This window comes from Haliotis rubra, unplaced genomic scaffold, assembly GCF_003918875.1.
Source record: "Haliotis rubra isolate DU_JTF1 unplaced genomic scaffold, ASM391887v1 Scf807, whole genome shotgun sequence".
NCBI lineage: Eukaryota > Metazoa > Mollusca > Gastropoda > Lepetellida > Haliotidae > Haliotis > Haliotis rubra.
In genome coordinates this window covers 399,675-415,125 of record NW_025767532.1, presented here as the reverse complement: position 1 = coordinate 415,125, position 15,451 = coordinate 399,675, and positions in this window count along the sequence as shown.

The window sequence follows — 15,451 nt, the reverse complement described above, 5'->3', positions numbered from 1 at the left end:
AGAAACTTTACTGAGAGTTGCTGCAGATCAGCTGTTGAATATTTGCTTCTGGGTATGTCCAGATACGTCCATGGAAATAATAAATATATTGTTTACAAGCCCAATTAACAGATTTCCAAATAAGATCAAATAGGTTATGCTGTGATTGATTTGTTTACATTGATTGTACAGAGAAATAAGGTGCATGAAGTAGTAGACGGGAAATATTTTCTGCTTTTTATTTACCATTCTCTTAATTCATTAAAAGATAGAAACCCATGTTTTCAGATCATTGAACTAAATTTGAACGACGCAAACGGATAAGTAAAGGCGCCACGCGCAGTGTTGGTAATCTATTTATAGATACCGAAACGATGTGCAACATGACCATGTGGTGTTCATGAGTTTAAAAAAATTATAAACCCAAACAACAAAATTCAGTTATCCTTTCCTGCTAATATCTGTGACGGAGGTGAATTGCCAGATAGATTAATTGACTCGAAAGAAATTACGCTTCCTACAGTCTCAGCAGCTAGTCGAGACGCTTTTTCATCGGGCATGTAACTCATTTTCACTCGCCAGCTGTAATCTGCCAGCTAAAATATATTAAAAATCACATACGTATAACTTGCCTCTTTAAATAACATTCACAAACGACGGATACCAAAGTATTACAAGCAGAATTCATCAACAACGTTCGCAATCACGTAACGTTTCGCCGGCGGTGACGCCATTGTGATTTGCCAGTGGTTGTCCCCCCTAACGTCAAAAACGAAGTGGGCGGGGCTTATCGGCCGAGACTGGATCGGTCTATTACGTAATGATGAAAATTCATGCTAAATAATAGAGTTGAAAGTTGAATTGTCAATACACAACAACTGCTAATTACACAAAGGTTACTTGACAGCAGGCTTTCCAAAAAGAATAGTAGACTCGTTTTTTCTTTTATCTAAAGTTCATCAAAAGTTAATCAAGAGGTCCCACGCACTTGGCAGGTATACACCTTGATCACGATTAATTGCTGGTTTATGTCTCCTTATCTCGACAGCTTCCTGTAGTTTTCTCCGACGCCAGTCGTTGTTATTTCTCGAAATCACCCTAATATCATTCCACATGATAACATGACTTGGGTTATTTGCCTTGTGCTCCGATATAGCTGACTTATCATTTTGTTTGCATACTGACGACTTGTGTTCAGCAACCCGGGTGTTAATGGGCCTGAGAGTCTCGCCAATATATTGATCGCCACAGCTGCATGGTATTTGGTATACACATCCTCTAGGGTTGGGGCTTCCATTAATAGATCCTCTACCATTTGCCCGGAGGAGTGTCTTAATTGAGTGTCTTAATACACTTATACAGTACTCCCCTAGTGTACTGTGATGTCACTTGCATTGTGACGTCATAACTCAGTTATGACGTCATAGTGACGACGTCATAGTCCTAACTGCCAGTTCACCTGATGAAGGGACCTGGAATGGTCTCGAAACGTCGTGAGAGAAATTAAAAAAAGAAGTTTAATCCATAAAAATATCTTGGACATTATGTGACCTGTTTTTCATCTTTGCATCTGATGAAAATGTGTTGATATAGAATAATGTTATTATATTATTATTATATTTGACATTTCTATAGTGCCCTATTTGAACTACTTCTAGATTACTCTGAGGCGCTACCGAAGTTGTTTTTCCCTTGACCATTGGATGTCAATCTCAACGGCACATCGTATTTTCAATCTCAACTCCCTGGGGGATCACTAGGCACGCCGAGTTAATGTTGTTTTCCCATCTAACCGAGGTACCCATTAACAACTGGGTGGACTCGGACACATAGTGACAGTACTTTGTCCAAGTTTTAATGCACGTTGCTGTATCCGCCCGGTCACAGGTGGGCTCGATCCCGACACCTTAAGCTTACTGGATCATGAACCTCTGGCGCTTTACACGCACGCACGCACGCACGCACGCACGCACGCGCACACACACACACACACACACCATTGATCGTCAAATCTTTTCATTATTATTTGGATAGACTATTGGTTGATACAGATCCATCACAATATTTCTTCATGCAAAAACTGTCACACAATTGAAGAATGATATTTTGGGCATAATCGTAGCATACATATACATGTGGATGTCGGTACACAATTTTCATAATTTTCGGTACGTTTTTTAAAGATAGAACAAATATGATGAGGCTAATCCTATTAAATCATATATCTTTGAAAAGCCTGTAAACAGAGCTTTTATTTGATATATAACATGACACAATTGAGTAGATAATAAAAAAGTTAGCATTTCCATCTAAGATTTCGAAAGCGAAGATGACCCCTATGACCTTGAGGGTCGAATTTGACCTTGTTCCACCACTGAGATTTTCCTAGACTTTTTATATGTTATAAAGGAATGGTTCATGGTCTTAAAACAGTTGAAATCATTTCTGTTGCAATTTGTGGTGGGTATTCACATAAATTGACTGGACTAGACGTGACCTACGCAAATACTTCGAGTTATCCAAGGGCCGACACGGCCGTAAAAGATGACCATATAAGGAATGACAAATAAGGAATAAACTCTCAGTATTTACTTCGAGACAACCCAGAGGTCGACACAACAGTGTCTGACTGTATACCAATGTCTGTGAAAGTTTAATCTCTCGGCAAGCCTTGGAGTTTCAAACTTGTACCCAGTCTAGTTGATATATTTGATGTCAAAAGACCTGGGGACATGTCTGAATTTCATTTCACAGATATAATGGGATCCCAAGTTCTGAAAACTGTTAAACGTACTTACCCCCAGCCCGTGCAGTGACGGCTCTGTGCTTATAACGAGATACCCTGTCTACACCTACACTGAAATCACCGGTTGGGGTCTGAGTCCACGTTTAGACTTGAGCTAGGGATAGTCAACAATATATTTCACACTTGGTTTTGCGAATAGACATGTGAATAAGACCTACATATAATCATTATTTTAACTTGTTCAAATATTGTAAAAAAATGTTCCTTTACTTTGCAGCACTTAAAGCATATAGCATTATAAGACACGGAAACCTGACTAAGTCTAGCTGTTTCAGAGATTTCAATGTGTGAGAATGAGAAACACTAAATACGTGCGACATGGGTTGGGTTTGGGTCAATATAGATGTCACCGTGACATCTGAGAACCAAATAACCAGATAATAAATATGCGTTCATGTGTGTTAAGCCTCTCGTCACTATGAATATCCTACTGACATTTGAGAGCGGAAAATCCAGGGTTATCTGCATTATCTAAGATAAATTACATCATTTTAACACCGCCCTCGTTGTGGATTTTACTTTCCTATAACATCGGGTTGTTCGCATTCGACAATATCACAGCTTTATATGGCATAGCGGTAGATCAACATTGTCAGGTACTGATACAAACACTAAAACTGTCAAATTGATGAAGGCCACAGAATTCATTTTCAGTACCATAACCAACATTCGTTTCCGATTCCGAGTGAGTGAGTGAGTTTAGTTTTTCGCCGCGCTCAGCAATATTCCTGCTATATGGCGGCGGTCTGTAAATAATCGAGTCTGGACCAGTCTGGACAATCCAGTGATCAACATCATGAGCATCGATCTGCGCAATTGGGAACCGATGACATGTGTCAACCAAGTCAGCGAGCCTGGCTACCCTATCCCGTTAGTCGCCTCATACGTCAAGCATGGGTTACTGAAGATCAATATTCTAAGCCTGACCTTCACGGGTTGCCGATTCCGATGATACAATGAGTATGTGTTATGATGACACCAGGTGTTTGCCAAAAGGTGAGCCTATCCTGCCCACTGTCAGCCCCCGTAACAAACACATGCAGGGGAAAGTCAATTGTTTACCTGAAATGAATACGAGAACATATCGGACAATGGAAATGGCATATGTCAGTAATGAATAAACGATAACATAAGCATTACTCATGTCTTGGTGTGGGAATTCGGACCCGTGAAGATCTGGCTTAGAACTTATCTTCACCCGTTAAAATCCGTGTTACAACTGGTCTTCACCCTTGAACATCCGGGCTAGAAATGGTCTTCAGCGAACCCTGCTTGTCGTAAGAGGTGACTAACGGGATCGGGTGGTCAGGTTCGCTGACCTGGTTTATGCATGTTATTGTTTCCCAGTTACGTAGATCGATGTTCATGGTGTTGATCATTGGATTATCTGAACCGTACATGAGTATTAACCACCACCATGCATCTGGAAATAGCTGAGTGAGGCGTTGTTTAACGAACAAATAATATAAACAAATACATTGTAGACGACCATTTACAACAAATAATTACTCATCCAGCTGAACAAGATCACTGGATTGTCTGGTGCAGACTCCATTATTTACAGATCGCCGTCATGAAGCTGGAATATTGCAGAGTGCGAATTAAACAACAAACAAACAAACAATGGGGCGACATTTGGACAGTACAGAGGGTCACTAACGTTACGAGTTGGTGCTTTCAAGTGATATATATTACCTTCCTGATATGCACACATCAACTCGCCATACTGACCAACCGATACCCAGATGTCGCCATGACAACAATGGCGCTGTCAATAACCTGCAGCAGGCTAGCCACGAGCTACTGAACACCAGCCGTTTCAATGCACTATATAGGACTGTTCGTGATGTGGCCGACATGCACGACGTCCTCTGCTCCAAATACCACGACGTGTATGATTGTATGGCCGCCAGTACTGTTGGCGGAATGGTCATAACGACAGTATAATACCTTCAAATCAGCTCGCTACCTCTGCATCTCGGCCGCAGGCATCCGACTCACACATCTCTGTCCATCCTTGTACAACGCAGAACAAATGTAACTTTACAACAGGTTTCCCTCCATCCGTGTACAAATATAGCAACACGTGGGCAATAAGCCTGTTAACTGATCGCTGTCGGCGTTTTACAACGCCCAAATGTCGAGGCCGCCAAGTTCTCTTTACATATATATCCATTCAGTGCTTGACTCACTTCAGTGCCTGACTCAGAACATCACAGGTACAACTGGACGTTGAATGGAGTTGCTGCCGGTCAGGATCTCGACTGAAACCCTTTACAGGCTGTGCACGTTTGTGTCATATACACGTGAGTGCCTGTTAAGTTTCTCTGTCAGGGGACTATTGATCATGTGTATATTTTATGTCGTGTTCATAACCATGTCAATCACTCGGAGGCTGACCGTATCACGATCTGTGTGTATTGTATATACTGTGTATTATGTCTAAGGTATGCACTGTGTGTATTGTATATACTGTGTATTATGTCTAAGGTATGCACTGTGTACTGTTAGATGCTGCGGGCCCTGCCTCCAGTTAAACTGTGCATCAACTGTGACTCAACTGACACAAAATGAGGGCACGTGCCGTTAAATGGAGTAGCTGCCGGTCAGGAACCCGACTGAAACCCTTTACAGGCTGAGCGAATTATCTTGGGGTTTTGTAATATACACGTAAGTGCCTGTTGAGTTTCTCAGTCAGGGGACTATTGATCACGTGTATATTTTATGTCGCTGTGTTCATAGCCATGTCAATCACCAGGAGGTTTGATCGTATCACGATCTATGTGTATTGTGCCCATTATGTCTCATGTATGTCCTCTGTGTACTGGAAGATGCTGCCTTCAGTTCAACTACGCTTCAACCATCAGCTGTATATACATAAGATATTATTTGTTAAAACGGTGCATGGATATTATTTTTCACTCCGCAGCATATGTACATCATCCGACAATAACATCATAAATAATTTTGTCAAGTTCTTAGAACATGTTTATTCTGCTCCTGTTAGCGTTGTTATATGAAAATGGTAACCAAAATCACTATTGTACCACCTTGTACGATGGGTCGTATGGCCTTTATACAAAATAAACCCTTCTTCTTCTTATTATTTGTTAAAGACGTAATACGTGAAGGTTTATCATTCTCTGCAGCTATTCAGTCTGGTTTGACCAGAGCCAACAGATGAGGTCTTTAAAGTGGGTTCAAATGCTAAATTCCCCTCAAGGCTCGTATCCCGTAAAAACTTTGTCTTAATAAAACAGAGCATTATCAAGAAATATAATTTTCCAAAAGCCAAGTCACTTTTTACATGTACAATCTATTAAAGTATGAATACCCAATGCCATTTAGAGAGTGATCAAATTTTGGATAATATTGGTATATTTAGAATTCCACTTTCTTAGTAAAGTACAGATTTTAGAAGTTTTGTTTGGCTGAGTGCCATCGGGGATTCGAACGCTCGAGTCAGGTACCTAACCGCAAAGGTGTCTTACCTGGAAGTAGGCATTTGTTAATACAGTAAACATCATTTGATGTTGGGGGCTGACGGTGCATGTTGTTTTAAGGCATTAACTCTCTGGGTTATACTAAATTCTGGACCGCAAACACACATAGTCAGCAATCTAACCCACTCAGCCATCGAGGCCTCCAACAAGTGGAATCCCAAATATAACAAGTGTTACATACTAATATTCTTTTATGCTCCTTTCAGAATTGTGTACGTCTAAATAACTAAATCAGGAAGAGAGTTTTTATGGGTGTCAACTTCTTTATTATGAGGAACACAACGTTCCGGAGTATATCCTTACTCCTTCATCAGGTGAATGAATGTGATGAAGCAGAGAACATATTTATATATGTAAAAACAACAAAAGTTATGAAACAACAAAGATGTAATAGAGGCAACAGTTAACTGGCGTTGATGTGTGATTGGCAACGAACAAATGGACGCCAACACTTATCAGTTAATTAGCGCTGAATAGAAAGCAACACTTAACAGTTGAATACTGTTGATAGGTGATGAAGTGTTGTTGCTGGTACAAACCGAAATATGAGTCTCATTAACCTATGCTGACAATGACCTACTTTTCAGCCGATCCGAATTTTCTCGTGTGAAAGTGAAAATAGACATCACAAACAACTATGGTTGCACTGAATTCCAATTCCTTGTTTCATAAGAAATTGGTATTTACAAATGAATTTTATTTTAAAAATTTAATAACATCGTATTTCTATATTTTATGGCGAGGTGTAGGCAGCATGACCTTAACTAAGACGTCACCGACTGCCCCTGTTTGATGAGGTCGTAAAATGATTCACAATGCATCTGAATCACTGGTTACACCTGTTATGTTTTTTTTGCGTTTATTCAGTGAAGTTCTGAAACGCACAATGTGATTAATATAATATCAAGTCCGTACCAGACCGCCAAACTTTTCTAGCGGCCGAGCCTCGTTTTGAGATTTCCACGATTTCCGTTTGTCAGAGCTCGCTGTACGACAGAGCCCGCTGCACGACGTGTTTGCAAGGATTAGAAGGAGCGTAGTGGTGCAATATACAAGTGCTTAGATGTATCAAGTAATACTGATTAATAATTATGCATCCAGTTACATGAATTGGTCTCAAAATACTGGACTGGTTATTGTACCAAGTTGCGCAATAGGACGGGGCCCAGTCAACAGGAAACGACACTGTTGTGTAATCAATGTTTCGACTTGTAGTGGTGGACAGGACTTTGGTGGCTTCCCACATGATGTGATGTGATGATCCCGCCTCATCAAGAACAAAGCAAACATAGACGTCACCTTCCCCAGCGGCAAGACCACCAAGACCTACCTGAGAGCCAGTGACAGAGGCCCCAGCAGCGCTAGCCCCAACCCCAGAGGATTTCTATCTCAAGGATTAGGCTCGCAGTTTTGATATGGAAACTGACAGAGAAAATAAGATATCAATTGGCGCTCGGCACTGTAGCTCACCCGTCAGATATCTAGTCAACTTATAAAAATATAGACAGTAACGGGAAAGTCCTCTTGGTACCATTGATATTCAGATAGTGCCTGCATAAATACTAGCTACTATCAGTACAATATATCTGTCTGAGCAAAACATGAGGTCATCATAAGGATAGTGGGTGCGTAAGGTGTTGCTTCACTGTTAACACTATTGGTGGGAATTGAACCTGGGTCTTCGGCATGACGAGCCAACGCTTTCACCACTAGGCTACCTAACAGCTGCATCATAAGGAGAAAGACCGATGTAAACGTTCAGCTACATCAGTCACGCAATTTCCGAGATATTCACTGGAACGAATAATTTTTAGAGAAATAAAGAACTCAGTAAAACTAGGTCAAAACTGAAAATATCGTAAGGGACCATACCTTGATCTCCAACATTACCGAATTTCATTTCACATTTTTTTACAGATATTGACGAATAAATTGCATAAAATGCTTGTTCAATATGTCTGTCATGGTGGCCATATTGAAAATGGGTTCGACCTTCTTGAACTAATTCAGCTGTCATCATCGGTGGGAACAAGCATGTGACGTTTCAGCAGTAACACTGGTTGAGTGGGTTTGGGTTGTTGTTTTTTCTGAGAAGCCGTTTACGCCGGACGCCGGACAAAAAATATCATCACACAAGCAGACTTGGGGTGAAGTGGACTGATGAAAAGGAGAGGAAACGTTTGTTTTGCAAAGATTGCATCGCGGATAAATGTCTATGTATTCTATATTTCTTGCTTTATAACAGTTAGCATTACAGTATAAAATGTTATCCTAATGAAATACTGCATCTGTATTCATAGAGATTACAAAACGAGTGGGTGTTGTGAATATGGAAAATTTTCCAACGAGATATATTTAAACGTTTTGATTTATTCATGAGCGAAAGTAGATAAACGGTTACACTCTTACTTTATCTGCAATATTACAAAATAAAACAATGGCTCAACACCATACAACATTGTACAGTGTACTTTGAAATGCATTCTTAATGGTGTCATTGGGCACGAGGCAGATCATTTAGGTGTTCCTTTGTGAAAATATGTGTGCCCATACCTTTTGAGGATTCATTTGAACTTAAATCATCACAATAATTGTCATTTCAATTTATTGTTAAATAACATTAATAAACATCATGTAAACCTGTAAACTTGAGAGCTGGATTTCCTGAACACTATCAAGACTGTTCAGCTTCATTTGTCCTGGATCCATAAATTAACCCATAAACTGTGTCATCACCCAAAACATGACTTCCTGTTATGCGCACTGGCAATCAGAACGGCCACGCCCATGTTAAGCTGTGACATTGAGAGTGCCACCAAATAACAGTTTGATGGTGTAATAAAATAGTTTTTGAATCACTTCAGAAGGTCCAATGTATTACATTTTCCATCAAATGAATCATGGTGTGTATTACTTCCATACCTTTAGTCGTGCCGCCGGGACACATTGACAATAGTTCTATGCGCCACTTCCGTGAATATTTACCGTGCTATGGTACTGACATATATACATGACAACGTCTGAGTCAACAGACAAACAAGACGGGCTTTTAATGACTTTCAATAGACATCTTCAGAAGAATCAGATTGTTGAGGGAACTTCCCTTTAAAGTCAGTCCGTGAAGTCATGACTGCTTTCAAACTTCACGCAGTAATATCCATCTATACGACGGCTAAATGATAACCAATGACATACTGACCATACAAACCAGTGATTGATATTATGAGCACCGACCCATGGGGTACAAGAACGCGCTATCAAAGAGCCAGTCGTTGTTCATTATATCAATCACGGGTTTGTCTGGTCAGTGCATCATTTCAACGCTTAGAAGTCATATATGACACGCAATCAAAGAGCAGGTCAGATGCCCCAACAATCCACAAAGTCTGATCTCACAACCAAAATAGGTTGTTGGAACCAAGTCTGACCTGTCCCTTTATGAGGATGCCCTGGTTTAAACATAAGTGAGAGAGTGAATTTAGTACGCCGATTTTGGCAATATTCCAGCAATCACGGCGTAGGGCACCAGAAATGGGCTTCACGCATTGTATCCATGTGGGGAATCGAACCGAGGTCCTCGGCGTGACGAGCTCATGCTTTAACCACTAGGCTACCTCTACGCCTATTGCGAAGTACTGCAAACTTACCGGAAGCTGCGCAGTGGCAGCCATGTTGAATTACTAACCCATCGATGACGTGTCCGTATAGAAAGTTGATTTTCACGTACAGTAAACCCAGAATAACTGCTTAAACATTGCCATCAATGTACCCTCGAAGGTGTTTAATGACGTCAAACATCAGAATATCAATTCAGGATCGACAGCTGATGTTGTAGCCGTTCAATAGGCACAGCCGTCCCTCAATATCCCCGTCATCTTCTTGTTGTTATTGTTGTTGTGAGTCCAGGCAACACATTCATGGCCGAGCTGGTAACGATTTTGTAACAGATGGTAACAATTCAGTTTCATGCTCATTCAGATATCTTTTATTATCTTTTTAAAATAACCAAATTAGGTATATACATGCAACTCTTACTCCGAGATTGTGATATTGATTGCTGAAGATCAAATTAAACTTTACATGGAGCAATTACTTAAATGCTTTTATTTATCGCTGCGAAATCGTAAACGTGAGCTGCGTTTTTCAATCATAAATATGATAGGCATATTCACAACGTTGCGCCCATGTGGGGAATCGAACCCGATGCTCATGTTGATCACTGGATTGTCTTTTCCACGGTGGGGTAGCCTAGTGGTTAAAGCGTTTGCTCGTCACGCAGTAAACCCGGGTTCGATTCCCCACATGGATATATTGTGTGAAGCCCATTTCTGGTGTCCACCGCCGTGATGTTGCTTTAATATTGGTAAAAGCGGCGTACAAACTAAACTCACTCACTCACAACGTATCCTCGTTTTGAGGTGAATGAAAAGTCCACACTCCGGCGCATTCATCACTTCGCATAACATCCCTGCCACGGGGCTAACTGCCATTATCACGTGATCGGACTTATCTCTTTCTCGTGAAGAAACGCGCTTATTCGTAAATCAGACTGACTGACTGACTGAGTTTAGTTTTACGCCGCTTTTAGCAATATTCCAGCAACAACACGGCGGGGGACACCTGAAATGGGCTTCAAACATTGTACCCATGTGGGGATTCGAACCCGGGTCTTCAGCGTGACGAGCGGACGCTTTAACCACAAGGCTACCCCACCGCCCCCGTAAATCAGGAGACTGGCCTAACGCAAGTATTTCGGTGAGCTCTTCATACTGTTTTGCATAGTCACATATACTCAACAAGTCAAGGACGATCCCAATCATCAATATTTCAGTATCTGAGAGTTCATATTAGGTGAGTGAGTGAGCGAGTTATTATTTAACGTCACATCGGCAATATTTCAGCCATATCGTGACGAAGTTCATACTAGGATCCATATGATACTTAAATATTGAATATTGGGATGGTCCTTAACTTTTTGTGTTGAGTATATATGTTATTCTGGAAGGGTGTTCGGCAATGCATATCTATACTATTCGCACTTTGCTACGGATCAAATCATGGCTTCAACAGAAAACTATGATGTGGGGTCAAATTTGGTTTAAATATTTAAAGTTATTGTAAGCATGGATCCTAGGTTTCAGTATGTCATTTCATCTTGTGGATCCCATACCTGCTATTGACAGGTGTTGTGTACTTGTCAATGACTCGTTCCATGATTTGCAAAATGGTTGATTGGCGTCATGAACACCATTTTTATGGTTACTCAAGTGCATAAGGTTGGATTAAAGTGACTGTTTGCCTAAAGAGGGGTTACCATATCATTATTTATCCAGTTTTATATGGATACAATTTCAAAATATAAATCTTCGTTTAAGTAAAGTTGTGAATTTTTGTGATCCTTAGCCAAGTGTGAGTAGTATATATCCATGTGACGAACGGGTCAAATTCCTTAATGGAACGGACACATACTACCTTGCGTAATCAGGCGGCCTTTGAGTAATGATTGTCATTAGGTTAACTGGTGACTGTATCGGTTAACTGCTACGAAGTATTTGTTTCCCCAAAATACTTCACCAGCATCGTTTTTGAAGTCACGTCACTCACCCAAAGCCTCTTATCACGAGCTCGGCACGAGGTTCCTTACGCTCACGAACGCCATTTGACTAGACGGCCCTTTCGCTCAAAGCGAGGCCAAGATAGCGGATGAGTCCTAGTCAGAAGCGAAAATGAATGAGCACATTAAGCCTATGATAAACGAGGATGGATGAAGAGTGATTGGTTGCCATGAGTTACGGTTTTGGTTTGGTTTGGTTTGTTGTTTAACGCCGTACTCAGCAATATTCCAACTATATGGCGGCGGCCTGCAAATCATCGAGTCTGGATCAGACAATCCAGTGATCAACAGCATGAGCATCGATCTACACTATTGGGAAACAATGACATCTGTCAACCAAGTCAGCGAGCCTGACCACCCGATCCCGTTAGTCGCCTCTTTCGACAAGCATGGGTAGCTGAAGATCAGTTCTAACCCGGATCTTCACGGGTCATGAGTTACGGACCAGTAAGAACACAGTAAGTCTTGTGCATGTCGAGCATGGCGTGTAGCACATCTTGCTTACTGATGCTCTCCCAGATGTATATCCTGAAGGCCATCATCATCATTAGCACATAAAATATATAAATCTTTACAAATGCAGTATAAAATATAGATAAATATACAGTGAATAAGGGACGGTGGGACAGCTCAGTGGTTAAAGCGTTCGCTCGTCAAGCTGAAGGCCCGGGTTCGATTCCCCACATGGGTACAATGTGTGAGGCCCATTTCTGGTGTCCCCCGCCGTGATTTTGCTGGAATACTGCTAAAAGCGGCGTAAAACCAAACTCAGTCAGTCAGTCAGACAGACAGTCAGTCAATGTGTGAGGCCCATTTCTTGTGTCCCCCGCCGTGATGTTGCTGGAACATGCTAAAAGCGGCGTAAAACCCAACTCACTCACTCACTGCAATGGATTTTTTAAAGAAGTCATGAAATTACTCACTGCAATAGAGAATAGCTAAAAATTGAGATTTGAAAGGATCACACGTTGCATCAAAAATCAGGTTTCTGAGCACACATTTACATTTCTGTTTACTGAACTGAGATATGAAAACGTCATCTCATTCAGGTTTCCCTACACAGTAAATCCGCTTTGCTTTGATGCTCACAATCTGCTGGCATCCATTGATAAAGATCCCGGTGAGAGTTTTTCCGTACTGACATCCTGTATCTAAACACGTAGCGAAATCGTACTGCCGAAACCCCCGCCGTGCATCATGTCCAAAATATACATGTTCAGGGCCCGGCCACAATGACGACCACGGAACGCCCCTATCGGGCTTATTTGAGAACACCAGACCCCCTCCGTCAAAATAGTCTTCTTCTATAATGTTCCGCATACGGGTCAAGGCCACGAGACTTTGCTTGTCCAAAGAGAGGCCAGGAACAATCCCAGCATGCACTACGATTGAATTCAAACTCGGGATGCCGATAGTGAAAGGCAGCTGGGACAGGAAGTGGTGGTCTTGTGTGGTCATGTCCTTGATCCATTTGTGTTTGGTTCGCAGAACATAATTGGGATCATTTTTCATAAACCTGTATTCTTTCAATACAATTTCTTCATGGTTTCCTCTCACGGCGTAACAGTCGATCTCCCCACTCTGAATGAGCCTGAGGACGCCGATGCTACACGGACCTCTGTTGATGAGGTCCCCTACAAAAAGAAACAGCACGTTTGGTTCCATTTTCTTGACCACTTGGATCATGTCCCGCAGTTCGTCCAAGCAGCCGTGGACGTCCCCCACGACAAACACCGCTTTCCCCCCGACAACATCCTCTCCGAGCTCCAAGTGACAGGTGTCTGGTAAGGGGAGGTCATACTTGTCTTTCCGGACAGTTGGAGTCTTCTGTAAGATGGACATCAGGTTGGCAACAAGGGCGGCCATTTTGTTGACGTCGTCTGCTTCTCATCTGACCACACATCTGATATCTGCAACAAACAGAGCCGTGAGTGAGTGAGTGAGTTTAAGTTTACGCCATTTTAGCAGTATTCCAGCAATATCACGACGGGGGACATCAGAAATGGGCTTCACAGATTGTACCGGTGTTGAGAACCGAACCCGGATCTTTGAGCGACGAGCAAACGCTTTAACCACTAGGCTACCCCACCGCCCCCACAAACAGAACGTGTAAGTGAATGAGTTAAACAAAACTGGATTGAGCTGTGTCACAGTTAATGCAAAATCGTTAAAAACGGCGCACGGATCCCGATCAGAAAGCTACGCAACTCTTTTTATTTATTTGCCTAGAAGTAGTGAGTGAGTATGGTTTTACGCCGCTTATAGCAATATTTTAGCAATATCACAACGGGGTGACACCAGAAATGGGCATCACACGTAGCCTTGTTCAGAATCGAACCCGGGCCTTCAGCGTGACGAGCGAACGCTTTACCCACTAGGCTATCCCAGCGCCCCAGCCTAGAAGTACGTGACTGATTACTGTCCTGTTCTGTGTGTTGCTGAATAAAATAGGCTGTCATTGTTGGCGAGTATATATATAATTCCAAGAATTCACTTGAAATTTTTTTTACATACATATATCACGGTATATAGGTAAATATTTGGTGACCACTCTTTGGATTTATACAAAATTCACAGCTCTATGAACAGTATGGAACTAAATTCTTGGTGAATTTCGGCGGAAAGTCTAACACGACTTTGTTGGGGGGGTGGGGGGTTTAGCCTTATGGTTAAAGCGTTGGCTCGTCACGCCGAAGACCCGGGTTCGAATCCCCACATGGGCACAATGTGTGAAGCCCATTTCTGGTGTCCCCCGCCATGATGTTTCTGGAATATTGCTAAAAGCGGCGTAAAACCAAACTCTGTCAGTCAGTCAGTCTTTGTTAGGGTCGACATTCTTTCGTACACTAAACTGCATATGTGGAAAAACTGATGATCGGTCACCACTTTAATGAAACTTTCGTCAGGGTTGCAGACGTTGAATAATATTCCATATACCCTTACATTTTCAAACCTCACTGTTTGAACACATTAACCGTATCCTTACACATCTAAGGTACGCTACTCTGCAGAGACTGAGACGTCTGTGGTATACACTTAAAGAGATCTTATCAACCACAAAGCATGATCGACAAAGGCTGTACGGGATACGATTAAGAGTTTCCTTGACCCGGTAAACCGCAGTTTTTAAGAAACTAGAAACAGGTGAACCAGTTGGCAAGTCACAAGTGAAAACACGATTGAGACATCACAGTTCCCTATCACGGCAGGCGACTTTAATAAACCAGTGAGCCACGTGAGGCATAGACTGGGTCACGCTGTCAGACGGGACTAAATGTCGCCCTGGCCCCATGGTGAACACACATCACTCAGCTGGGGGTATCGTTATTTGTTGATATGAGTATATCAGCTTTCATCATATATTTTATAAATGTCAACATAAAAGTATATCACACACGTCCATGAAAGAGGCGGTCCCGCGAGCGTGTTTGAGTTCGGTTTAATGTCACGTGGCACAATTTCAATGATCTCACGGCATGTCCCTTGGTGTGGAGGAACTGCCGTCACTGAAGCCACCGCAGCCAACCCCTGGCCCTGTTCCCGTCGCAT